Raw genomic sequence first — 27,729 nt, 5'->3', positions numbered from 1 at the left:
CAGGGGGCGGGCTGGCTGGCATGTGGCGCTGGGGGATTGAACCGCGGTCCCTGATGCTTTTGCTAAGCTTGTTCTAAGTAGGTGCTTTAGACCACCGAGCCATCTCTCCAGCCCGATCTCAAAATTTCTAACTGAGAAGTTTGTAGGCTGAGATGCTAGACTCAGGAAAAAGCAAATGATGAAGGTAGGTACATTTTAAGCTGACTTCAAGACAAAATACCAAGTTGGAATCTGTATATGACAGAAGTCAGTGGAGAAAGTTGAGGAGTGTTCAGCAAACACTATAGGTAATACTTCAAATCATGGATGTAAGGCATAACTTAGGAAGACATGATAATAAGAAAAGAATCAGGGTTGTGTCCTGAGGAACTCCACAGAATCTGCATTGTGGTAGAAGAGACAAGACAAGCAGAGAACAAATAAACAGAAAATATAGGGATACTATACGTCTAAATGTATCCTCCAAGCAGAGGATACATGAATGTCTGGAGAATGGGATGCAGGCAAAAAGAAGCATACAGGTCCGAGTTGGGAATGAGGAAGTCCTATTCAAGGCAGTGAGGTCAGGACTCCTGAGCCTGGAATGCAAGAGAGTTAAGGGACTTTTGGCTCAAACTCCAGGCATTAGGCTTTGGAGCCAAAGGGTGACATGGTAGGTATCAACCACCCACTACAGAGCCCACTGCAGAGGCAGGTATGAGGTGGCACCTGCTACAACTGGATCTTGTGTGCTGAGCCCTGTAACATCAGATACCACGGGTGGGAGCTTCCTCCCACTGGATGCTACAGTCTTGTCTAGTTTTTGTTAAAAAAAAAAAATTGCTTTTTCCACTGCCCCACCACCAAGGTACAATAAATAAAGGTTGCAAAGGAGACTTAGAAGATATGATCTGGGAGTGAGTGGTGTCAAAGTAGTTCAAGGGGATTAAAAAAAAAAAAAGCTGGGCGTGATGGCAGACACCTATCATCACAGCCCCCTAGGAGTTTGAGAAGATTACAAGTTCATGCCCAACCTGGGCAACTTGGTGACTTGGCAAGACACTGTCTCAAGTAAAACAAAAGGGGTCATGGTGGCTGGAGATGCAGCTCTGTATGAAGGCCCTACGTTCAACCCAAGAAGAGAAGAAAGACTCAATTGTTGCTGAGAGATTAAAATAAAATGATGTTGGGCTGGGGAGATAGCTCAGTGGTTTAAGTGCCTGCCTGGCAGGCACAAGTACCTGAATTCAATCCCCGGTACCACATGCCATGCCAGCACCTGAACCCCGAGTGTGCTGTGCCCGCATGTAGCACTGGGGAGGTAGAGACAGGAGGATCACTATGAGTCCGAGCTACGTAGTGAGACCGGGTACCAAATAAATAAATAAATAAATAAATAAATATTGACAACATACAAATTACTAGTGATCTATCTTCTGACAGATTGTGTTAGAGATATACAGAAAGATAATTGTACATTTGCATAGTAAGAGGTTTTAAGTAAAAACTCTAAAACAAAAATTGTCAGTTACACACTTATATTAACTACAGCTGCATCAGCATAAGCAGATTATTACAACCCAGAAGCCCTCCGCTTATACCCGTCCCATTCACCAGTCCAGCAGAGGTCTTAACCCTAGATTTATTCTGCTTGTTTTATATACATACTTGTACCTTCCTTCATTAGATCAGTATTATAATTGATCATCCTATTACAATAAGATTTGTTAGCTCATTCTACTTCGATGGTCAGACACACTATCAAGAATGTTACTATGAATACTTTTTCCTTTTAGTGAATATATATTTCTCTTGGGAGGTATATCTAGGGACAGTGAAATTAGGAGACATTTGTAACTGCAAGACCCGTGATGGTGAACCTTTTAAAACTTTCAATGATAGAAATAGCTCTCTGTGGTACATTTGCCACTGCACTAAGACCACACAATCAAACTAATTTCCAAAAATGTTATAATTCTTTATGTATTTACCAGAAGCATTAGCTCCTATTATTGTTCCACATTGCCAGTACTCAATATTGCTCATTTTTAGTCATTTCAGTGAATACACAGCATTACCTCAGTATGGTTTAAGTATGTTTGATACAAATATGATTACTAGGCACTCTTTTTTGGGTACTAAGAATTTTTTTTTTAATTTTTAATTTTTAATTTTTTGGCGGAACCAGGGATTGAACTCAGGCCCTTACACTTGCCAGGCAAGCACTTATTCTACTAAGCCATCTCCCCGACCCCAGTATTAAAAATTAAATACAGGCCTTGAAGCAAGGTAGGCAAGTACTCTCTCATTAAGCTAAACCTCCTACATGGGACCAGGAGTCAAACTCAGGCAGGTGCTGTGCCACTGAGCTAAATCGCTGGCTCTAAACCTCCAGTTCTTAAAAAAAAATTTTTTTTTTCTATGTTGTAATTTTGTTGTTTTTTTTTTTTTTGGCAGAACCGGGGATTGAACTCAGGCCCTTGCGCTTGCCAGGGAAGCGCTTATTCCACTGAGCCATCTCCCTGGCAAAAATTTTTTTTTTTTGAGATAGTTTCCCTAAACTTCCCAGACTGGTCTGGAACTTGTGATCTGCGTGTCTCAGCCTTCTGAGTGGCTGGGATTATAGGTATGTCCCAATGCACAGAATCTATTGGAAGCCTTTGGAGAGTTTCATTTGTGGTGTGCCTATTCAGTTTGGCTATACAGTCTAGCAATTAATTATCTCTAACCACACTATCCCAACAGGAATCTGTGTGTACTCACTAAAAGGCAAGAATATTCATAGCAGCATGTTGTCTCTTAGAAATTTGATCACTTGCCTTTTATCTCTATTAATTTGTAACAGCTCTTCAAGTCCTTTCCTGGGGTCCAGATATTATAAATACATACTTTCACTTGTCTTTTCATCCTCAAACTGGTATCTTTTGATGAGCAAAAAGTGTCTAATTTTAATAAAATTTGGTTTATTTTTTTTGGTTTTCATCTACTCTATGATCATGAGGATGTTTTCTAGTTTCCCCTAAATTTTTGTTTTATCTTTCACATTTGTATCTATCTCAATGCAGCTCAAACTGATTTTTGTATATATTGTGATGTATTTTTTGTGAATCAAAATTCACACGACTGGCACTGAGGCTTTGAGGAGCTTATAAAATGTTTCTGTTTTTTGTACTTGGACTCCAACTCAACCTCATGCTTGTGAGGCATGTGTTCAGCTGCTGAGCTGTATCCCCAGTTATACTCTAGAGAAAAGCTAGGATGACACGGGGTTATCTCCTTTTTAATATTTGTAAGCATGCACCAGGAGGGGCCAGGGAGATGGCTCAGTGGAATAAGCGCTTCCCTGGCAAGCGCAAGGGCTTGAGTTCAATCCCAGGTTCTGCCAAAAAAAAAAAAAAAAAAAAAAAAAAAAAAAAAAAAGAATTCACCAGGAACATCACTTAGGCCTAATATTCTTTGCATAAAAATGTAAAATGATCAATTCAATTTAACAGATAAAACAGCATTCAGGTTAATGATTTTATTTCACCTATAATTTCAAATTTGTCTGCAACTGTTTAATACATTTTTTACATCTGTAAAAAATGTTCTTTAAAAAGAAGTGTCCCTTTTCCATTCTTCCTATTTATATTTTCATGAGCAATATTCTTGGAAGTCTGTATCTTATGAAACCTTTCAAAAAACTAATTTTTGGCTTTGTTAGTGCAGTACTTCATATTGTACATCTTTTTTAATTTTTTAAAAATTTTTGGCAGTACTAGGAACTAAACCAGAGATGTTTTCCCACTGATACAACCCAGGCCAGTAGCTTTTTATTTTTCACTTCAAGACAAGGTCTTGCTAAGTCACTCAGGATACCCTCAAACTTGAGATCTTTCTGCTTCTTAACATCTGGGGAAGCAAAGATTACAGCCAGATGCCACCACACCCAACATTTGTTTTCTATTACATTACTTCTTTTTATTAATTCCTTTGTTCTACTTACTTTGTGTTTAATTTGCTGTTCTTTTCCTTAATTGAGTTAGATACTTAGATTACTGATTTTTTATTTTTTTAATGTATGTATTCAAGGGTATAAATTTCTCACTGAGAATAGATTTAATTGATTCACATACTTTTGAGATGCTGTATTTTGATTATCAACTTGTTACAAATGTGTGCTTCTCCTAATTTTTTTCTCCTTCAATAACAACATGTATATTAGATGATTTTCATCATTTTCCCTATGTCTCTGTAATAGTTTTGTATTGCTGCTCCAATAAATTATTTAAAATTACTGACAATGCAATTCAAATTAATTTTCTTATAGTTCTGGACTCTGTGCAGCACAGAGGGTAAAATAAATTTAGAAAAATGGTTTCTTAGTGCTGTCCTTCTCTCTAGGATCTTGACCCCCTAAATCCTTGTTACTTGGGGGTCTCTAACTTCATTTTTTATCTCTTCATCCTCCATCCCCATAAGACTAATGGTTTCTTTGCTTCTAGCAGAAAAAAATTTTGACAAGTTTTTTTTACGTAAGTATTTAAACTCCAAGTTTGAGTTTTTCTTAAAGTGAAAAATAACGCTATCTTGTAAGGTTGTGAGGCTCTGAAGATTAAATGAGGTAGGCTTGTAAGATGTCTGATAACAAAAATGTTTTTCTTTTTTTCTCTTTTTGAGACAGAGTCTCCCTACATCGTTCAGGCTGGCCATGAGCTCACTTTGTAGTCCAGACTGGCCTCGAACTCACAGCCATCCTCCTCCCTCCGCCTCCTGAGCTGGCATCATAGGTGTGCATCACCATGCCTGGCTTTAACACTTAGTATTTCTATATGCCAACTACTCCACACTGATTTATTAATTTAATGTTAGTATTCTCTACTTTCAAGATCACATACCAGTAAGTGACGTAGTTAGGATGTCACTCTGCGCACCATTAGTAACAACTCAATACTGCTTTATTTTTTAAAAACTGCTTTTATAATTACAGTGATCCCATCAATTTTTCTACTTTGCCATTTCCCTTTTCAATTCTGCTTACCCACTATAACAGTATTAGATGTTTAGAAGGTTCCAATTTTTTAGTGTAGCGGTCAGTGCTATTAACTTTTGTGCCTTTAAATATTTCTCAGACAGGACTGGGAAGATAACTCAGCTGAATAAGTGCTTGCCTGGCAAGTGCAAGGGCCTGAGTTCAATCCCCGGCTCCACAAAAAAAAAAACCAAAAAAAAAAAAAAAACCAAAACTCGGAATAAAGGCCTTTAAGTAGAATGACTGGCTTAAGAGTATGACTATTTCATACTGTTAACATACTAGTTATACTGTTTCCCAAAATAGTTGTAGTAATTTAGACACCACCAGCAACAAAAATGAGAAGTTTGTGTCAACAGTATAGGAATTAATGCTAGTAAAGGAACAAAAAGTAAAAAGAATTTTATGCTTATTCAATTAGCCAAGACATTTCAAAACATTTTACTATTAAAACTGTTGTGAAAATATATTGATAAACGTTGCTGGTGGCATAAAAAATTACAACCTGGGGCTGGGGAGATGGCTCAGTGGAATAAGCGCTTCCCTGGCAAGTGCAAGGGTCTGAGTTCAATCCCTGGTTCTGAAAAAAAAAAAAAAATTACAACCTGTTAGAAAACTATAGCTATTATTCTGAGAACTGTAACACGACCTTACCCTTAAAACTAAAAATCCTACTCAAAACTAATAATCCTACTCTTAAGGCTATATCCTATGTCCTAGGAAAATAACTCAAATTTAAAAATTGCTATTGTTTTATTTAATAGTGCCCAGCACATAAAAGGTACTTAAAATTATTTCTTCAAATGAACTGAATCTCTACTGACTTTTCCAAAATGGTACCCCTTGTTCCTCCCATTAAGATTTATCTGTTTCAATTGTCTGGGGGTAGTTTTATCATCAAATTCTAGTATCTCTGTTCTCCCGTCTTCTGTAGTAACCCCATTTTGATTCCTGCCATCCTCTGAACTCACTTGACCTTCACACAGATACTGTGTAGTAAAGCTTTGACTTACTCAAGAAGAAAGTGAACGCTTCCATCAAGGGCCTAATATGTCTTTCTCCCTTGCAGTCTAACTGTGCACCCTGCTGCCTACTTTACTAAGAAAAAGGATAGCCAGAAGCTATCTCACATCTGCTTTCACCTGATCCTTAGCATACCTCTAGCTCTAGACCTAGCCATTTCTGTTTCCCTCTAGGATCTAAGAACAATCCCTTTCTTGTTTTCATATCTCTTTCCCTGTTCAATCCCCACTGAAAATTCATCACATTTCAAGACTAAGTCTCTTGGTTAGAAAATTTTAAGTGTATACTTCAGTAGATTTTAGTTTTTAACACTTTATTTTGCTGAGTACATACTATATATATGTATTTAGTTTTTAAAACTTTAGTTAGTACAACTCAGTAGTTTTTAGTTATTTTAAGATAGAAGGTTGTGCAGCTACCACCACTATGTAATTCTAGAACATTTTCATCATATCCAAGAGAGATTCCAACCCACCTGTAGTCACTTCCTATATTCACCTTCTTATATACTTTGAATTTTAGCCTTGTTCTAGGCATCTCAAATAAACAATCACAGAGTATAACATATGATTGAAAAATACAGTGTTTAAAGAAATATTACAATAAAAGACACATTGTCATTAATCCCTCAAAATACTTCCTCACAACATGCCATTACATTGTGGACACACTTATTCCACAGTTCTGGCCACTTTGTAAAGCAGTTCTGGAAGTCCTTTTTCTTGTCATTGCTGTATTGTCACAGTTGTCTTAATATCTTCAAGTGATTCAAAATGTTTACCTTTCACAGGCATTTTTACTCTAGGGAAGAGTCAGAAATCACAAAGTGCCAGATCCAGTGAATAAGGTGGAATAGAGTACATTACATTCTCATGAACCTGCCTTTCTGTTGGACAACAACGTTCAACATATTTCTGACCACCCCTCACAAAGACTCTAAGGAAAAAGGACTTTCAGAGCTACGTCAGAAAGAGGCAAGAATAATGGGGTAAGTGTGTTTGAAGTTAGGAGAATTATTTTGAGGGAAGTTAATGGCAATGTCTCTTTGTAATAAATTATTATTGTTTTTTTTTTTTTTTGTATTTTTAGGGAATGGTCTACAGGGTGTTCGGGGTCTCACTACTAGGTCAGACTCACAGTGATCTACCTGTTTACAGCCTCCCAAGAGCTAGGATTACAGGCATGCGCCACCACACCCAGTCTCAATCACTGTCTCAGTGTGCCCCCTTGGGCGGAGCCAGCATGACAGGCCCAGGGATCAAACCCCCAGCCTCTGCTTGCAGGTGCTTTAAATTTTTAAATTTAAACATTCTATATTTAGATAATATTTTGTGTCTTGTTTCTGGCTTCTTTAGTGTAACTGTTTCAGTGTTCATGTTACAACATATATTACTTTACTTCTTTTCTTTGTTCAGTAATATTCTATTGCACTGCTATATTACATTTTGCATATTCATTTATTAACTGATAGACAGTGAGTTCTATTATTTGGCCATTACAAATTATGCTGGTACAAACATTTGCGTACAAGTTTACACAGTAAACTTGTGCAAATTCTCTTGAATGTAAACCTAGCAGTGCAAATACAATGTACAAGTATCCAAGTAAGTAGTATTAAAATCTATTTGATTTCTGAGTTAAGACAATAGGGGATACAGAATAAGCACTCACCTGGCAAGTGCAAGGGCCTGAGTTCAATCCTCAGTTCCGAAAAAAAAAAAAAAAAAAAAAAAAGACTTTTTACCTGACAATAAGACTTTTTACCTTACAGTAAGGGATAGCTCTCACAATGCAAAAATTCTGTACTGAACTCCCCAACCCACCTCAACTGAAACATCTACAATGTTGAGTTTATGTACGTTAGTTATTTCTTTCTTCCCAAATAAATGGAGGGCAGGTATCAGATTTCATTGTATAATTATATAATAGATGCTTAACATAGGTGTGATCAACATACTTACACTTTAGTCAAAAATGAGAAAATGATTATTTATGTATTCTCATTCTTTAGGCATTTGAGGGTCTATTATAAGTTGGTCACTATGCTTGAGGCTGAGTGAAGCAGTGGATAAAAGTTATCAGATTTATGATAGCCCAGGTACCAGTTCAACTCCACACATATTTACTGAATGCCTACCATGTGAATAGAATCATTTCCAGTATGACAGTAGTTCCAGAGAAGAATAGCATATAGTCTGCAGCCTTTTATGATAGGACATAAACTCTGCATATAACAAAAAGATAACAGGAGCACTCATATTAAGTGCAGTAACAGCAATACAAAATGTCCTGAAGAATCAATGAACAGAACATCCATAGTTCGGGAGAGTGGAAAGAGGACAGACATCAGACAATATTTCTTGAGGATGATACTTGAAAAAGTGTCTCAAAGGCAGCATTTCACAGATGGGGATGCCTAGGAATAAGGAAGTATTACAGGCAGAGGATAACACGAATTAACCTACAGAGGCAAGGTACCATTCATATTGTTTTCCAGAGATCATTCAGTTTGGAATACATACATGGATAATGAAAGATACAATCAGCATAAAGGGTGGGACATGCAGTACTTATATAGTATTTATATAGCATACTATTTAAATACAGTTAAGAAAATAAGTTAAATATCTTCCTGTAACAGTTCAAATCATTAGGTGATTTCTTAATCTTTTTCTTGAAACTTTTATGTATGTTTTCTAAAGTAATCATGGAAATTGATTTCTTTATAAAAGAAACAAAAAAATACAGTCTTAATGACTTAATGAGTATGCTGATGGAAGACAAGGCAGAATCTCAATAGCCAACCTCTATTTATCACACTTTTGAGAATATGTAAGACTTAAAACAGACATGTGGGCAAATCGCAGAATAACTAAAGCAAGAGTAGAGGTAAAATAAGAGCAATCAATGATTAAGCTTCCAACACCAGGACTGTGCCAGTGATTTATATCCAATATTCTTGTTCTAGCAAATGACCCTATTTAGCTTTAGGGCAACTGAAGCTCAGGGTTCTCTAACTAGTAAAATATATAAAGACCAGTTTTGAATCCAGGCCTGTCTGGTCACCTATTTAGTCCACTACTGTTCATTCTTACCTCTTCACACAGTACAAAGAAGCCAGAATGATAGTATCATGATGTATGTATTAATGAAAAGGGCTAAATCCATAACACAGAGGCTTACATGGTCTGAGATAAGGCTGAAATACTCATGTGTTTAGAATCACATAGACATCATGACAGAGAAATGAAATTAGGGCTGTATCCTGACCTGGTTTGAACAATGATCATAACACAGATCCACTTAGGAATGCCGGGGGAGCAAAATTCCAGCTTTGATTTGCAAACTAGTAAGTGAATGCCAAGAGTATATGGCCATTTGGCCTGTGTTTATGTATTTGAAGTTCCCACGAAAAGACATGCATGGGAATTCTTACTTGAATACTCCTCTGCTTACAGGTTTTTTGTTTGTTTGAGACAGGGTCTCACTATGCAGCTCTGACTGGCCTTGAGCTCACTTTGTAGCCCAGGCTGGTCTCGAACTCACAAGGATCCTCCTGCCTCAGTCTCCCTAGTGCTGGGATTATAGGACTGTGCCACCACACTCAGCCTTGTTTTTGTTTTTTGAGACATGGTCTCAAAAAGTTCAGGTTCTCCTTAAACTCACTATAGAGCCCAAGTGGCCTCAAACTCTTGGCCACCCTCCTGCCTCAGCACCTCCACACCCCAGGGCTAGGATTACAGGTGAGTGCTAGGATTACAAACATGTACCACCATGCCTGGCCACTAAATACTCCTGAAAATAGTGAAGTAAAAAAAGTAGAGTATTAAGTTTTAAAAAACAAAGACACACACACACACACACACACACACTAGGATAGTCTCTTTAACATTCAACTCCATGGCAAACATAAACCACCACCACTGCCAAAACAAGAAGTAAAAAACCAATACGATGTAAGATATAAGCATGATTTTACAAATAAAATAGACAAAAGAATGAAAAGGGCACAATGCATAGCACCCCTATGTATAATCAATCAAATTTCAATGAGACAGAATCAACAATTTTGACCTATTCTAATAATTCAAGCTATGAGCAGTGCATTCAAAGAATGCTTTTGGAAAAGTTATCTAACCAATTTCTTTAAAAAATAGGTAACTTATTACAGATGGCAGGCAATGATATGAAAATCTCAAATGATTAACTCAAAGAAATAACAGTATAATGGCAAAAGTTGTGACACTATGTTCCTGTTAGAACATGGAAAGAAAAATGCAACAAAGGGGTATTAAGGAAGAAAAAACACCAAAATACACCTTTGGAAGACAGGACACCGAGCTTCACTAAAAATGAATAAAAACAATATCCACAGACTTTCCCTCTATTTTTCAGAAGCTTTCACAATATTTCTTCTTTGATGGAATCAATGAATAACTGTATGCTATCACAAAATGTCTTCTTCTAGTATGTACTTTATGTACTGCTTTCTTCTCAACAGACACTTCTTCAAATTGCTCCAAGCTTTCAGCTACAGCATTGCTTATTTCTATTATACTGCATTTCTTCATAGAATGTCAAGAGGACCAATTTAAGAAATTTCTTGCTTTCCAGGAGGCAATATAATATTTCACTATACTGCTTCTCAATTAGTACTTTAATGTTTTCTCTATTTTTTCTTTTAGTTCTACAATCATTTTATACTTCAATTTCTAAACTACAGTTTAATTTGTATCAACATGGTATTACATTAATATAGAAGACAGTGAATACTTTTTAGTCAATTAATACGTATTGGGGGCAGTCCAAATGCCCCTAATCCTCTGCTAGTGAGAACATGGACATTATTTTGCCTTGTCTTCTCAGTCAACTGCTGCTGCAATTTTGCGGTCTTTTAAGAGATAAGTGCTTTTAGGGGTTCAGGCTGATATTTTCCCCTGTTGTACTGGGGATGGACTCCAGGGCCTCACATACAGGCAAGTGCTCTATCACTGAGCTGCATCCTCAGTCCATCAGAATGATTTCTAAAACAAGGCCATGTTAAGATGAAAAAAAAATTTTTTTTCTTTTTTTGTATTTTAGGGAAGGGTCTACAGGGAGTTCAGGGTCTCACTACTAGACTGGACTCATAGTGATCCTCCTATTTAAAACCTCCCAAGAGGTGGGATTACAGGCACGCACCAGCACGCTGTCTCAATGGTCATCTCAGCGTGCCCAGGGGGTGGGGCCGGCAAGGCATGCCTGGGGATTGAACCCCTGGCCCCTGCGCCTGCTTGCAGGTGCTTTAATTCGCTGTACTATTTGGCCGGCCTTTTTATTTTCAAAGCTTGAAATTTTATAATATACTCTAAACCAAATAGGCTTTAAAAAGAACTAGAATTAAAATTAGAAATTCGGAGGCTAGAATTCGTTTTGAAAGAGGTCACAGTTCCAGGTTCACATGACCGACATCATGAAATTATTGAGATTTCACAAAGCTTTTAAAAAGGCTGATTTTCAGGACACATATATGCAAGTACCGTTACTTGACAAAAGACAAGGATCAAAACTATTGAGCGTTTATTACCAATTCACATATCTTTTCTTATACAAAAAATACTGGAAATAATTCTCTTTACTCATCTTTTGTGCTTTTTGCACCATTTCCCCCTTAACTTAAAATGTGAGCTGAGCTCATAATCCTTGCACCATTCCTTAAAACGAATAGAAAAGGAGATGTACTGAAATACAACTTTCACAAATGTTGCCTGTCAGCTCCACGAATTTTTAAGGCTGGGGACGATGTTCTCTGGGCAAACCTATACCCTCAAATCCAAAGGCTTTAGGATGTAGGATACCAATTACTTCAGTTAAAGCAACACCAAATCTTGAGTACTTCCTACACTGGCCCTCTGCTAAAATGAAAATGTCCCGTAACTTATGTTAATTATCGGCCCTCTAGGTAATAGACCGTGTGCTTTAGCACAGCAGCTAGAGTTCTCGCTTCACATCAAAGCAGAGAACACTACCCACCCCATCAATGTCCACTTCAAGAAGCAAAGTGGGCAATTCGTTGTGTCATACACAAAAGTGTGCTCTTGTCTAATTCATTTTAACAAGGGGCTTTGCATTCTTTGAAGAAAGCACTAGGAAAACTTTGTTGGGAAGAAATTTTCTATCTCACACGTGGAAACCAAACACGTAACTCAGCCTTCAGGTAGATGATCACAGCTTCGTGGAATACTCTCACTTTTGTCACGAAACTACTCCCAAACTATGCGACGTAGTGTTTGGCGAGGAAACCCAGCACCAGCTTTTCAGGCCCTTGCCGGCACGGGAAGTGGGCTGGTAACCCCAAACCACCACCCTGTCCCACAGGAAGTGAGTTCTGTCCTCCCTCCCCCAGGAGCCATCCCTCCCCTCCCCCTACCGGAAGTGAGGCGCCCCCATTCAGTCGGCCTCTGTCCGAGACAAACCAGTAACAGCAAAGGATGGGTGATCTTCAGTCAGAGGGCGAAGGACACCTCGATGGTGGCCGCCCGCAAGATCGCACAACCTACTGACCTGCAGACGACAAGGGCACCCGAAGCCGGGGCCTAATACGAGGCCCTGGTCAGAGCACAGTCCCCTCAGCCCTTCAGTCACTGCTGTGCTCTTCGCATTCACTCTCACAGCGCCAGAGGAATCCCTCCGCAGTAATTTATTTTGATATCCTTTCTTTTTCCTTACCTAAATCGCTTAACCAACTCCAGAAAGGTAACTTGTATTATCACGGAAACACTTAAAGTAGCTCCAGTGAGGAGAAAAGTGAAATATAGCCAATACCTTTAGAAAAAACGAAGGGATTATTTTGTCTCGATGCGGTGGATGATTACGTGATGACGCATGCACGTTCGCGCGGCCTCCTGGGAGATGTAGTTTTCTGTTTTACGGCAAAACCCCGCAGAGGATAAGATTTAACTTGATAATTACTAAATACTGTAGTGGAGTACTTGGAAGCACCTATTCTGTATTCTTAGACTGGCTACCATAAAGACAACCATTTTCAAATGGTTCCAGAGGACTTTTCTTTTGGTGTTTAATAGAACCCAATTTTTCCGTCACGGAGCCCAAGGTCTTGATCACCCTGCCCCTCGTTTTGGGCCCGCCCCTCAACCAATTAGGTGCCCTCTAGGTCTCTTCTTCCGCCTGTTGGACCGCTGGAAGGCGGGGCCTCTTGGCGACTCCGCCCCCGCAGTTGAGGGGAGCGCTGGGAGAAGGCGGTGCGCGCGCGCGTGCTCGTCCCTCGAGAGGCGAGCGAGAACGCGCGGAGGGGTGGCGCGCGGGCCTGGGGGAACGCGCAGGCTGGTGGGCCGGACAGGCGGCGGGCGGGAGCGCGCAGCGGACGCGGCGGCGGCGAGAGTTACAGTACTTACTTGTTGTTAGTGTCAGTCGCTCGGCAGCATTGCCACGGTCAGCAGGAAGAGCGCGGACACGCGGCGATGGTGGTCCCTGCGGCGGCGAGCGCGCCCCTCAGGTAACGGAGGCCGTCGGTCGCGGGTCGCGTGCTCTCGCCTACCTCCTCGCGTCCCCCGGCGTCCCTCCTGCCCGGCCCGGCGCGCAACGCCCCAGACCGGAGGCAAAGTTGGGACCGGCGGCGGGGACGCCCGGGCGCGGCTGGGCGGCGCGGGTTGAGTGAGTCCTGGAGCGGGCGCGGGAGGCTGGGGCAGGAGGGCTTCTTTGCCGCTCCCGGGGCTACGCAGTCTTCCCGTTCCTCTGACCAGGGGGATCCACGGACCCGTTCCGTGCAGGCTGGCTGGGTGCTGGCTCGGTGCTTGGGGTTAAGTGGTGCGGCTCCGATTCCTCTCCTTGCCCTTCCACGCATCCGTCCTTGTAACTTTTCTCCCCGGGAGAGGAGCGCGTCCACCCCGCTTCCCCGCTGTCTGCGCCCTTAGTCGGGAAGCCTGATTTCTTTTCCTCCTCTGGTTCCGCAAAAGACTGCTGACAGCGACGGGAAAGAGGACCCCCCACCCCATGGTACTCCTGCAATCCGTTGTTTTTCTAAGATCCAAGTTTAGGAATCAGAGCTGTGGAATGGAGTTGTTGGAAGGCTGGCGTTGATGGTGATGAGTTAGAGGAAAACTATGATTTCATCTTTATTGGCCTTACTATAGAAAACCTAATACGTTTTTCTTTTGCCTCTGTTGAATGTGGTGAGATTATACATTGAATTAAATACTTAGACACTTACATAAAAGACTATTTTTAGATCATTGGAAGGGTACTTGAGCAGCTTTTCACTTGAATTGTAATTGCTTTGAGGATTCTGTTTTGGGGCCTACCTGCCTTTTTAAAATTTTTTTTTAAACCCTAGCCACATCATCTTTTTTCCCTAATAAATGAAGCGATATAGTAATGTGTGTAGTCCGAGAACCCGTACTGCTCCCTGCAGAATGAAAGTGAAAAAAAAAAAAAAGTGAATTATCCACAGGGGTAAAACTTTCCTTGAGCAATCTTGAATTCTCACTTCATGATGGCTCCTTTTGTAATCTCAGAGCGTTTCTGGATAGCTCAGTTCACTGACTACCCTAATTTCCGAAGCGCCTGGCCCTTCTCTTTGGTGGCTCGTTTAGTAAACTATTATGGCAGGTGCGGTGCATTTTCTTAGCTTCGAAGATGGGAGCTCATAGCCTCAGTGCAGAGATTAAATTAACATAGGAAAGCAGATTTCATACCTCTGCTCCTGAATTATGGCTAATGACAAACTCCAAGAGTGTGTAAAGAGAAACAATCATCCCCTTCAAGGGGCAAAGAGGAAAATATTTTTATCATGTCTTTAGGAATTTACATACATGACTATATTTTGGGGAGGGAAAATGTCAGAACCTTCTTGAAAGCTTTTCTTGTGTGGCCCCCTTGTCTAGGGGCTGACACTGATGTTTGGCTGGATTCCAGAGTTGGAAAAGTGTGAGAGGAAAAGATAAGATTGCTTTGAACTATTCAGATACTACAACTATTCATTTTGCTTACTGATAGTGCAGAGAAACTTCCACAATAATGTTCTTACTCCATTAACATTCTGTCAGAATTCATTTTTAAGAGTCTATCCTGAGGCCCATAAAGACATAATGCCACTTCATAACTGTTTCCTGACAATCACATTAAAAAATTGTGTTCCTGAAATGCGTAATATGTGTACTCCTATAAACATTTATCTTTATACATTTATGGTAATGTAAATATTTAAGGCTGAGAGCTTAAAGACTTTTATTTGCTTATTTGCATACATGCTTTTCGACATCTAGCAGTGCCAACTATATTTGCCAAATAGGCATCAGCCATAAATTCATATTTTGGCACATTTCATACAATAACTCTTCTAAATTGCTCCATGGTGAAGCATCATGAGATTAACATTGGCTTCACAAGAGAGATTTGTTGTTTTTAACAGCAGTGATGTGCTGTTTAAGTGAAACAGGTGCTGAGCTTTAGTTGCTTGTGTTAAACCCTGCCAGATCATACTTTTGTTGTTGTTGGATGCATTGTTTAAACAATTTAGGAACCAAACTGTGGTCCTCAGCATGCCAGCCAAAAGTTCAAGGCTTCGCATCACTGTGGCAGAGCTCTATTTTCACTGTCAGAGGCAGGTTGTGTGTGTGTGTGTGTGTGTGTGTGTGTGAGAGAGAGAGAGAGAGAGAGAGAGAGAGAGAGAGAGAGAGAGAGAGACTGTGTTTTCTCATTTGTTGATCTCTCTATTATATTCCTATTCTTCATTCCTGTCCCCCAGTCTTTTTGTTACAGGAGCCACCTGCCTAGAGTTTAGGCTCTTCCCTTCTAACTTTTGGGGTGGGACTAGGTAGTCCACATTTATCCCATAAATATTTTTGTGTCTTTTCAATGCTAGGTATGATGGTAGGACTGAGAATATACAAAATGATAGCTCTCTTTTTCTCCCCCAAGGAGCTTCAGAGGGAAAGATAGCTGATAATCAGCAATTATAATAGGATGTGATTAGTTACAGGTGTGTACACAAGTGCCTAGGAATGGAAAATGGAAGCACAGAGAAGAAGTTGAGTTGGACTTGGGTTCTTGGTACTGGGGTGTCCTAGAATATTAGAGGGCTACCTGAGCTACAGTTGAATAATACATGAGTTAACTCAGTCCAGACAGAGGGAAAGGACATATTATACCAATGCCATCATTTTGAAATACAGGGCAACAATGTAAGTCTTCTATGTAATTTATTTTTCTTTTTCTGTATTTTAGGGAAGGATCTGCAGGGTGTTCAGGGTCTCACTACTAGATTGGACTCCTAGTGATCTGCCTGTTTACAGCCTTCCAAGAGCTGGAATTACAGGTGTGCGTCACCACGCCCAGTCTCAGTGGCCCTCTCAGTGTGCCCTGGGGACGGGGCTGGCACAGCAGGCTCACCCCCTGGCCCCTGCACCTGCTTGCAGGTGCTTTAATCTGCTGAGCTATCTGGCTGATCCTTTCTATGTAATTTAAATGTTTATATTAAACCATATTTTAAAAAGTAATGAATGAAATTTTTATAATATAATATAACTGAATATGTGTAAAATATAATTTCTGCATGCAATAAATATGACACTGCAACACTGAGATGCATGACCTTCCATTTTTCATACAACATCTTTAGAATCATAGCCCGTTTCAGTTTGGAATAGCTTCATTTACATATTTCATAGCCACATGTGAAATACAGCTTTCGAGTAAAGGACAAATGAAGTAATACTTAAAATCACAGATTGTGAAACAAGTTTAGAAGTTTTAGGTTCATTCTGAAGGTTATGGGGATTTAGTTGAAGGGAAAGAGGATGGTGCTGTGATTTCAGACTGATTAGCAGGAAAATGAACACTAAATTAGAAAACTAGAAGCAAGACCATTTAAAAAGCTATTCTTAGTGAGAAATGATGAGCGATGTAGAACAGGGAGGTGGATGTCTGAAAGATTTAGGAAGCATTAACAAGGTAGAATAATCTGATTATAGAATTGAGAAGGATTGAAGATTTAGGATTTTTTTTTTTTTTTTTTTAATGGAAGGGTCTACATGGTGTTCAGGGTCTCAGTACTAGATCGAACTCATAGTGATCCGCCTGTTTACAGCCTCCCCAGAGCTGGGATTACAGGCACACGCCACCATGTCCAGTCTCAATTGCTGTTTCATCTGCCCCTGGGGTGGGGCCGTCATGGCAGGCCCGGGGATCAAACCCCAGGCCCCTGGGCCTGCTTGTAGGCGCTTTAATCTGCTGACCTATTTGGCTGACCCAGGATGATTCTTTTCTTTTTTCTTTTCTTTCTCTTTTTCTTTCTTTTTTTCTGGTTTGAGACAGGGTCTTGCTGTGTAGTCCAGGGGTATACTTCAACTCACTGTGTAGCCCAGATTGTCCTGGAACTCAGGCCAATCCTCCTGCCTCAGCCTTCTTAATGGTAGGATTACACCTGTACACCACCATGCTCAGCAAAATGATAGGATGCCTCTATTTGGACCGTGAGCTGCTCGGTAGATGGGGCCAGCAGCTGAAGAGAAGCTAGCCATCTGTGCCAGGCAGACTAAAGATGAAAAAAGGAAACCTTGATTGATTTGTCACAGGAAGCTGAGGGAGAGTGGTCAACGCCATATCCTGCTGGGTGTGGTGGCACATGCTTGTAATCCCAGCACTTGGGAAGCTGAGGCAAGAGGCCAGCCTGGGCTGCATAGTGAGTTCAAGGCCAGCCTGAGCTGCGCAGGGAGACTCTTCCTCATCCCACCTCCCCCAAGTATCCTGCCTTGAAGAGGACAAGTAAGATAAGGACTGAATAAAGCCTCTGGGATATAGTGATCAGGATGTCTTAACTGTAATTGCAGCTAGAGAAGTTAGCTACATTGTAATGTGTTCAGGGGGTTGAAAAGTGAATTGTAGCTAAATTGTGGCTAAAGCGTAGCTAATTGAGAAGAATATAGTGTTTTCCACAAAGGACTCTGAAGAAAAGTATAGAAAGGAAGATTTCGAAAAGTTTGTCTTTTAATTAAAAGGCAATTTGGAGAGTTGTGGAGATAGCTCAGTGAACTAAGTGCCTGCTTTAGCAGGTGCAGGGACTAGGTTTTGATCCTGGGTCCCACATACTGTGCCAGTCCCCAGGGCGTGCTGACCCGATGACCAAGTCCTGGTGTGGTGACGCACGCCTGTAATCCCAGTGCTTGGGAGGCTGAAAACAGGAGGATCACAATTCTGAGCTCTATAGGGAGATCCTGCACTAAATACATAAAATGGAAAAAAAAATGTGTATTTGGCCTGCTTATGGGGTTAGAAATTACCAATGGAGAGGTGGAATTGAAGAGGAGGAACAGAGACAGACAAATGGAGACAGAGATCAGAAGGGATTGGTGGAAGCAGTGATTTGAAGGCAAGAGGTGGGGATGGGTTGCATGGCATAGATACAATTTGGCCCTAAGTAGGAGGTGGTCTTAGCAGTGATCAGAACAGAGGGATGGATGATGGTGTGAATAAGTTTAAAACTGATGGGGGATGAATCAATATGTGTTCTTCATTTTTAATCATGAAGAACAAAGGTTCCTAAGAAGAATATGTGAGTTTAAAATAGTTTGCAAGGGTGTTGGGGGAGAGGCAGACAGATGCATGAGTAGGACACTAATAAGCTACTGAGGAACTGCTTGAGATTGTAAACTTTTGATTTGTTACGGTTATCAATTTGCATGGTTTTTCTCTAATAGTGATTAGTCTGATAATACCCCCCAAAACTGTTTAATATTAGCACCTTATTGTTACCCTCCTGGTTTTTTAAATGAACAGCTGGTGTTCAAGCCTTGATTCAGTTTGGAGCCTGGTTGTTATCCACTGCTTTGCTGATTCTGTTTGGTAGAGATACGCAAAGAGCAATCTGTTGAGGAACTTAATGACACTGATGGTTGTGACTATAATGAAGAACTGTGAATTCTAGACTGGATCAGGAGCAGAAAACCTGGGGGGACGGTGATCTGATTGGGAGAAAATGGGTGCATGCATGAAAAGTCAACATGAAGCAAAAAGACACCAAAATATTTAATTTATGATTTGAGAGGTTTGTTGTTAATTTAGCACGTTTGTTGAGCAGCAAGTATGCTGGGTGTTGTTATAGAGGTTACGGTAGTGAAACAGTAAGAATCTGTTATTATAGAATACTAGGAGGTGATAGAGATGTAGAGAAAAATAAAGCATGCTAGTGTGTGTGTGTGTGTGTGTGTGTGTGTGTGTGTGTATTTAAAAAGACAGTGCCGGGGCTGGTGAGATGGCTCAGTGGTCTAAAGCACCTACTTGGAACAAGCTAAGCAAAGCACAGGGACCACTGTTCGATCCCCCAGCACCACATGCCGGCCAGCCCCGCCCCCTGGTGGGCTGAGCTGGCCACACACACACACACACACACACACACATAAATAAATAAAAAATTAAAAAAAAAAAAAGACAGTGTCTAGGAAGGATTTGGGGAGAGCAAACACTTAAAGAGGAAGTAAGGGGCATACTAAATAGAAGACTCATTTCATGGGTCTGGAGGCAGGAGGGTGTGTGCTGCATCCCTGGAATTCTAGGAACCCAGGGTGCTGTAACTGGAGTGAATTCAAGAGGAGAGCAAGGTAAGGTCAGGGAGATAATGGGTCCACATCTCAGAGCCCACAGGCCATTTTGAGAATGGAAGTATGACAGGGTTTTGGGCAGAAGAGTGACATGAATGGATCTGTGCATTTGGCTACAGTACTAAAACTAGTCTAAGAGGTAAAGTGTAGAAGCAAGAGAGTGAAATAGGAGGCTATCTTAAAAAACCCAGTTGAGAAGTTGTGTCTTAGTCCAGCAAATTGGTGAGAAGCGATTTGATCTGTGTGTGTGTATATATATTAGTTTGAAAATACTTTATGTTGACAAGAGAGTTGCACAGGTCTTATGTAGAGTTCCTTTGTATCATTTTTTTTTTTTTTAAGCACCATTGGTATTTGTGACTGGCTATCCTTTGTTGTGGGGGTTGTCATATGCATTATAGGAATTAAGCAACTTTCATGTCTTCTGCGCTCTAGATGCTAATACCATTCCCCTGTTGCTGATCAGAAATGTCTCCCGATTATTGGAATACAGTTGCCTTTGCTACAAACTACTGCCATATACCATTCACCCAGCTTTCTCTGTTACTGCCATTTTATAACCATGGTGCATTTATTAAGCTAAGAAATTAATGTTGCTATGATGGTTCAAGCACCCTTTCAAACTTACTCGTATTTTGCCATATTTTTCCATTAATATCCTTTCTTCTTTCCATTATCCTAACCATTGTTTTGGTTGACAGGTCTCTTTTATCTTCATCTTTTTTTTTTTTTTTTTTTTTTGGCAGAACTGGGGATTGAACTCAGGCCGTTACGTTTGCCAGGCAAACACTTATTCTACTGAGCTTTCTCCCCAGTCCTCTCCTTTATCTTCTAATGAACAAGTACCTTGGTCTTCTCATATTTTGATCAGATATTTTGCAATTGTTTCTCAGTTTAAATTTATCTGATGTTTTTTCATAAGTAGATGGGGATTGTGTGATTTTGAAGAGTATTGCAGAGGTGAAGTGCCCTTATCAATCATACAGGCAGCTTGTAATAGCAGGTAACTATTGGTCATTTTGCTTAAAGTGGTTTCTGCTAGGTTTCCCCACTAGAAAGTTACTATATTCTATACTTTGGTTGTGAGAAGCAAGTTACTAAGTCCCGCCTACACTCAAGAGGAAGGGAATTAAACTCCACTTCCTGGAGGGAGGAGTAGCAAGGAATTCTTAGACATATATTAGAACTACCACAGTAATTGGTAAATATTTTGGGTGAGAAAACATTGAGAACTTTGCCAGCATCCTGTTTCTCCCCAGTAATTTTAGCATTCATCAGTAGCTCTTGTTTGCAGTAATTATTGTTATGGTGTTTATAAGGTAATTTTTTTCCCTCATTGTTCTTACATTTATTAGTTCAAATTCTTCTGTGAAGAAGTTTGTCCTTTGTCTAATCATTTATGAGTCCAAATTCATGGGTGTTTATTGTATTATCAGGGTTATAATTTACTACTGTTCCTATTTATTTTGTTACTCAAATTATTCTGGCTTTGGCTTGGGGAGCTTTTTTGTGTTGATTTCTGTGTCCTTTTGATATTCTTCTATCTTTTGTGTATGTGCATTCATACTTTACTTTCTGGGACTACTGGATGCTTTGGGCTTTTTCTTTTTTTGTAGTTAGTACAGGGTCTACAGGGACTCACTACATAGATTGGACTCAGTGATCTTGCTTTTTTTCAGCTTCCCAAATGCTGGAATTACAGTTGCACTCCACCACACTGTCTCATTCACCATCTCAGCACACATGGCAGGCTGGAGATTGAACCTCTGGCCCCTGCGTCTGCCTAAACAGGCCCTTTAATCTGCTAAGCTATCTGGCTTGTTTTTTCTGCTCCTGTCCTAGAATTAGTCATTTATTCAGGATTGTTCTGGTTTGGTAGTTGGAGAATGGTATTTTGAAGCCAGTATCTGTTTTTTTGTTTTGTTTTGTTTTGTTTTTTTGCGGAACCTTGCACTTGCCAGGGAAGCGCTTATTCCACTGAGCCATCTCTCCGGCCCTGAAGCCAATATCTGAATGCTAGGCATGCTTATTATTACTGCAATGTCATTCCTTGTAGCCTTTCTCAATGGACAGAGGAAAGGGGGGGCAATACATGTTCATGCACACACATGCCCATGCACTGCACTTCTGTTTTTGTATATAAAAATAAGCATGCATACTGATATCTTTGACTGTAATTAGGTACATTTTAATCCAGATAAGTTTAATGATGGACTCAGTGTGGAATCTTTGGAATCAAGAATGATTTCAGGGTTTACAGCTTAAGCAACTGTAAGAATGGAGCTGAAGACAGTTTAGGATGGAGTAAAATGGTTTTCAGGAAGAGTTCAGGAGTTCTGTTCCAGTTGGGTTTATGTCTTTGAGATAGCTAATGGATATGCTAATAGGAATGTCTTGTCAGCAGTTGAATCGGGAGTTCAGAGGAAAATAGTCCAGACTGAATATATTTGGGGGTTGCCAACACAGAAAAGATCACCTAAAGGATGAACATAGCTCAAGAAAGAGAAAAGGTTCAAGGATTGACCACAGGTCATTCCAGTCAGAGATGACATGAAGAGTAGTTCTGCATGATAAGGTCTGTGTATCGTTACAGGATAGATTTACAGCCATTAATAAACATTTAACTCAGTACTTAATATGTGCAAGATACCAACCTCTGAAGTTAGCATTGCTTTTTTCTTTCATAAATTTGCATTCTAGGATGAGACAAATCACAGGCTTAAAAAGAGAATAGCAGAAGAGAAGTATTAGACTATATAAATATATATATATATATATTTTTTTTTTTTTTTTTCATCATCTATGTAGCCATCTAGATATAAAGTACTAGTGAAGCTTGTTAGAGAACATAGACAAGACAAAACAATGTTGGGCTCCAGCATGTACCAGCTACATTTAAACACTGAAGTAAGCCTGTACCAGTCAAGCAATGTGTCATGGTTTCACACACACACCAGTAATTATAAACCAGCAGAAGTTCCTCCATATGTTGACCTTAGTTTCTTAAGTTGCTTCTCCTCTTGCTCCCCTTTCATTATAAAGTGTTGGGTTAATCATTGTGCCTATAGTTACTGGCTATCAATGAAGCCACTCAGTGACCTGGTAAGGAGTGTTTCTGTTTCACTTGACTTTTTAACTGTTGGCTTTCTGACACCTTTTCGCAGTCAACAGGATTCAGCTGAAGATGGGATGCAGTCAGGTGCTTCCACATAAAATCAAACAGAGATGGCCTTACCAACATGTATAAGTATGCTTCCCCCTTCTTGTTTTATAGATGATTGAAAACATTTATACCAATACTTGATTATTAAAGTTAAATCTAAAATATTACTTTAGAATTTTGCAAGTAATTTACACGTGTAGCTTACTAAACAAGTTTTAAACATTTTAATTTCTTTGTTCCAAAAATGGGTGGGCTTTCATTGCAACCTAATAAGAGGTAGTATAGCAGGAGGCAGGCCAATGGCTCTATCTAGTAATGTTTTAGGTGCCTGTTTCTGTTTTACAACCTTAAAAAAGAGAAAGGATTTATCTGCTTTGTAGGATGAGGACGGGTGATCACAGGATTCCGTTCTCAGCTCCGCCAATGAATGGTTGGCGAAACTGTTGTCCATTTTTATGTCCTAGGGTATTGAATTTATTAGATGTGAAAAACATGAGTATATTTATGTGCTAAGGGGAATGAGCCTGTGTGTTGAGTGCAGAGTATGTCTGATGAGAGTGGTTCCCAGCACACAGTAGATAATTGAAATGTTTGTTGAATGAAGAAATCACAGAAGATAACTTGACTCTTAAAGGCGAGAATTATTTAGCTTATTCAAGAAAACATAGGGGCCGGGGAGATGGCTCAGTAGAATAAGCGCTTCCCTGGCAAGTGCAAGGGCCTGAGTTCAATCCTTGGTTCCACCAAAAAAAACCCCCAAAACCCCACATAAGATTCTAAAAATTTTAGTTAAGTCAGAGTAAAGGCAAAATAAATTAAATGTGTATGGTAACTTCGTCATCTGAAGCTAAGCCAAACAATGCTACTCTGAAAGCACGATTATTATCTTTCCACTGGCTCATAAACCTGCCCTTCAGGAGCAGTCAAGAGTAGTTTCAGGAGTTATAATGCCTGGATTTGAATCTTGGCTTGGCAATTTACTAGCTGTGTGGTCTTAAGTTAGTTTCTTAATTATGCTTCAGTGTCTTCATTTGTAAAATGGGAGTAATACTTGTACTTACTTTACGGGGTTCTGAGGTAAAATCAGAATATATCTCATACAAATAAATATATGTAAATTTTTGACATATGAGTTTAATTAAAGTGTTATTCTAAAAATGTTGAGAGACTAGTTATCTTAAAATTAAAGTTTTTCAATTTGTAGAAAACCACAAACACTGAGTTAATTAAAGGAAAAGAAACCCCTTCATGAACAAGGAAAGAACACACTGCTAGGAAACTCAAAGTGATATATTGGAAATGCATAGTGATGTTTTGGGACTATGAATAATGAGCTTTCTACTTTTTTGTTGTCTCCAATTTTTGTCTTGTGTAGCAGATTGGTTTTCTTTTTTATTAAATGCTTACCTGTGGCTCTCATGAACATATCACTCTCTGAGAGTAATTATGCATACTGTGGCTAAGAACATAGATTCTGAATCCATGCTGCCTTTGACTGAATTTTACCTCTGCAATGTATAAGCTGTTACAACCTTGGGGCCATTTTTTCTTTCTTTGTTCCTCAGTCTTCTCATCTGTAATGGAAATAACTATAGTACCTATGTCAGAGGATTTTTTAATATTTGATAAGTGGTTAAGATGATGCTTAAAACAGAGAATCATGTGTTTGTTGTGTAATATAACGTATGGTAGAAATTTTATACTTAAAATGAAAGTAGGTAGTGATTTGGTATATTTACTACATCTACATTAGGTCATTAGGTTGACAGAAATACTTTTCATTGTTTAAAATTAGAGCTTTCCTCCTATTTTTCAAAGTATATTTTGTTAGCTATGACAAAGGAAGATGCCATAGTATAATTCTTAAATAATTTAGGATGATGAGTTGAATATGAAAAAGATGAAAAACTGCTTCTTCACAGGTATGCAAGAGGATGTTTGAATTTTATTTGGATATGCAGAAGGTATGATTGTGGGTGTTTGTATGAAAGAAGATTTAAGGTATGAGAGAAGCAATTGAAAATGTTTTCCTAGTGCCATTTCACTTTCTGATTTGAAAAATTATTTTTATAGCATTATTCATGATTTTCATCGGTTCTCTTTTTTGAGGCTGGCAGCATCCACAGTGCTAATAAGCTTTACAACTAAGGGCCAGCTAAATAGCTCTGCGGGTTGAAGTGCCTGCAAACAGGCATGGGGGCCGGGGGTTCGAACCCGGGCCTGCCATGCCAGCCCTGCCCCCAGTGAGCCCTGAGAGGGCGATTGAGACAGGGCGTGTTGGTGTGCGCCTGTAATCCCAGCACTTGGGAGGCTGTAAACAGGAGAATCAGTACGAGTCCCATCTAATACTGAGATCCTGAACGCCTTGTAGGTCCTTCCCTAAAATACAGAAAAAAGAAAAAGTAAACCTTACAACTTAATGTTTCAAGTAAACTGCCAGATCTGATTTCACCTTCGGATCCTAATTTTTTTTTTTTTTTTTTTTTTTTTTAATGTATTTGGTACAGGGTCTACAGGATCTCACTATATAGATCCTCCAGTTTTCAGCCTCCTGAGCTCTGGGATTACAGGTGCATGCCACCATGCCGAGTCTCAATTGCTGTCTCAGTGTGTCCTAAGGGCGGAGCCGGCAAGGCACGCCAGGGATCGAACCCCAGCAGCCTAAGCGGGCACTTTCATCTGCAAAGCTATCTGGCCTGGTCCTAAAATTGTAAAAGCTTATTGGTTTCCAGATCCCATGAGGGTGTTAGTGTACCTAAGAGTGGTGGGAGAGAGAGGAGAAAGGCATAGTTTGACAACCCTTTTTCTTCTATACAGTATAAGGCCATATTTAAATTGTTTCTAATTCACCCCTTTCCACATAAATGTAGCTTGTGGAATGACAGTATCTGAATATGTAAATCACACCACCAATAGCATAGAAGTAATCTAGAGACTCAATAGTTTCTAATTGAGGGGACTGGTCTTTTGAGTTCTTTATTCTCACATGTATTTTTATTTAATATATCCAAATGGAATTTTAATGCATTTATAAATGCAACTTGTAAGTCTGTTGTCAGTTTTACATTCCAAATGTCCAGTAGGATTGAGAATCATGGTTTTATTTTTATTTACCATAAATATCTTATTCATCAGATATTGTATATAAATAAATATATTTAACTTATTTGAAAAGATGTTCAGCCCTTAAATAGCTCTACCTCTGTTTAGAATAAACTGATTTTTTTTTTTTTTTTTGATATTGGGAGATAGACCTGACTCTAAAAATGAGCAGTATTTGAGAGATAATATAGACTCATTGGAGGCAAAGTAGTAATATTACTAAAATGTTGTCCTATTATTCAGAAAAGATCCTAAATTGCAGTGTTTCTATTTCTATAGTTATGAGACTCCATTGTCTTCCTCTGTGAGGTATGCAGTGCTTCATAATTCTTCTAAGGAAAGTTAAATGAAAAGATGCCAAACACCATCCCCCTAGAATAGCATTTCAGTGATCTTCATGAAAACATTAGCTTTTTGTAGCATCAGCTCTGAGTTTCTGTAATTGCCCACTCACTGAGTCATCATCTGTAGCAATTGAAAATTCGGATAGTTCTCATGTGTTAGGATATTGGTTGGATAAAGTGACTTTCTTTTGTCTATCCTGAATGGAGTAAGTAAGCCTCATATGACAACATGTGCTATGTGGAAGTCTGCTTTACTGTTTCTTGGGAGCAAATGGGGAGGGAACTTTAGGCAGCAGTCGAGTGCTCTGTGTACCAGGACACCATTAACTAAATGAGACACTCTGGGAGTGGTTTTGTTTTCATTATATTTTCTCATTTTTATCTCCATCCAAAACCTTCAAATATTTTTTAATATGTGGTGACAGAAAGATAATTGGACCAAATGTGATTTTTTAAGTCTTTTTCTCCACATGACAATAAACAGTAAAATTGTTAGTAAGAGAAAGTATAGTGTATATTACTAAAAGATTTATGCAGCAGACCTCTGGTCCAGATGAAAAAAATGAAGGATCTCTTGATTGAATAAAATGACTGGCCTCATTAAGGGCAGAGAAGAGGGAACTTACTTCTTCTCATCCCTGTTGTTCTCCTTATCTCTTGGATGACTAGCTATACATTTATTTATTTTTTTTAAGTTCAGAAGTGTATTTACTTATTTATTTATTTGGCTGACTTAGGATACCTTCAGGGCAGGTCTGGTAAGGCTTGAGGATCTGGGGATTGAACCACAACATCCTGATTGCTTTGTTTAAGCAGTCACTTAAACAACTGAGCTAATGGGCAGAGCCCCTAGATAGGCTTTTTTTTTTTTTTTTTTTTTTTCAGAACCAGGGATTGAACTCAAGCCCTTGTGCTTGCCAGGGAAGCCATCTCCTTGGCCCCTAGATATGCATTTTAAAACAATTTCATTTTTAAATATTTTCTGCTTGACCATAGTGGTGGCACATGCCTTTAATCCCAACACATGGGAGGCTGAAGCAGGAGGATAGCTGTAAATCTGAGGCCAGCCTAGGCTATACAGTGAGTTCAAGGCCAGCCTGAATGCATAGTGAAGCTCTGTCTCAAAAAGACAAATATCTGTATCTTCTGCTTGTATGTGTTCCATTTTGAATTTATTCAAGGCAAAGAGGAAGGGAAAGAATACTGAGGTCTTGTCCTTTATTTGAGTACTAGTAATAGTTGGTTAAAGCAAGATGTTTCTGATTACAATTTATTATTTTGGAAACACTTTCACAGGGGCCGGGGAGATGGCTCAGTGGAATAAGTGCTTTCCTGGCAAATGCAAGGGCCTGAGTTCAATCCCTGGTTCCACAAAAAACACCAACCCAAAAACAAAACAAAAAACCACTTTCACAGGCGGTTCTTCTTCTTCTTCTTCTTCTTCTTCTTCTTCTTCTTCTTCTTCTTCTTCTTCTTCTTCTTCTTCTTCTTCTTCTTCTTCTTCTCCTCCTC

General features: G+C 39.5%; 2 protein-coding genes across 4 annotated transcripts in view; one reads left to right on the top strand and one right to left on the bottom strand.

Annotated features, from left to right (window-relative positions):
• Hmg20a (high mobility group 20A) overlaps nucleotides 1-12,665 on the bottom strand; it is a 67,396-nt gene extending 54,731 nt beyond the window's left edge. The window contains exons 1-2 of one of the 3 annotated variants that reach the window (XM_023712536.1): nucleotides 12,557-12,665; nucleotides 7,685-7,720 (exon numbers count right to left, since the gene is read on the bottom strand). The gene's annotated coding sequence lies outside the window, so the exon portion shown is untranslated. The remainder of the gene's footprint in view (nucleotides 1-7,684; nucleotides 7,721-12,556) is intronic. The other 2 variants (XM_004628712.2, XM_023712535.1) reach the window with 2 other exon arrangements.
• Nucleotides 12,666-13,349: 684 nt separating this feature from the next.
• The window catches only part of Peak1 (pseudopodium enriched atypical kinase 1), a 324,699-nt gene continuing 310,319 nt past the window's right edge, over nucleotides 13,350-27,729 (top strand). Inside the window, exon 1 of the mRNA XM_004628711.2 lies at nucleotides 13,350-13,508. The gene's annotated coding sequence lies outside the window, so the exon portion shown is untranslated. The remainder of the gene's footprint in view (nucleotides 13,509-27,729) is intronic.

This window comes from Octodon degus, unplaced genomic scaffold (assembly GCF_000260255.1).
Source record: "Octodon degus isolate 3935 unplaced genomic scaffold, OctDeg1.0 scaffold00026, whole genome shotgun sequence".
Taxonomy (NCBI): domain Eukaryota; kingdom Metazoa; phylum Chordata; class Mammalia; order Rodentia; family Octodontidae; genus Octodon; species Octodon degus.
The sequence above is the reverse complement of the archived record's forward strand: the minus strand, read 5'-3'. Positions and strand labels throughout refer to the sequence as shown.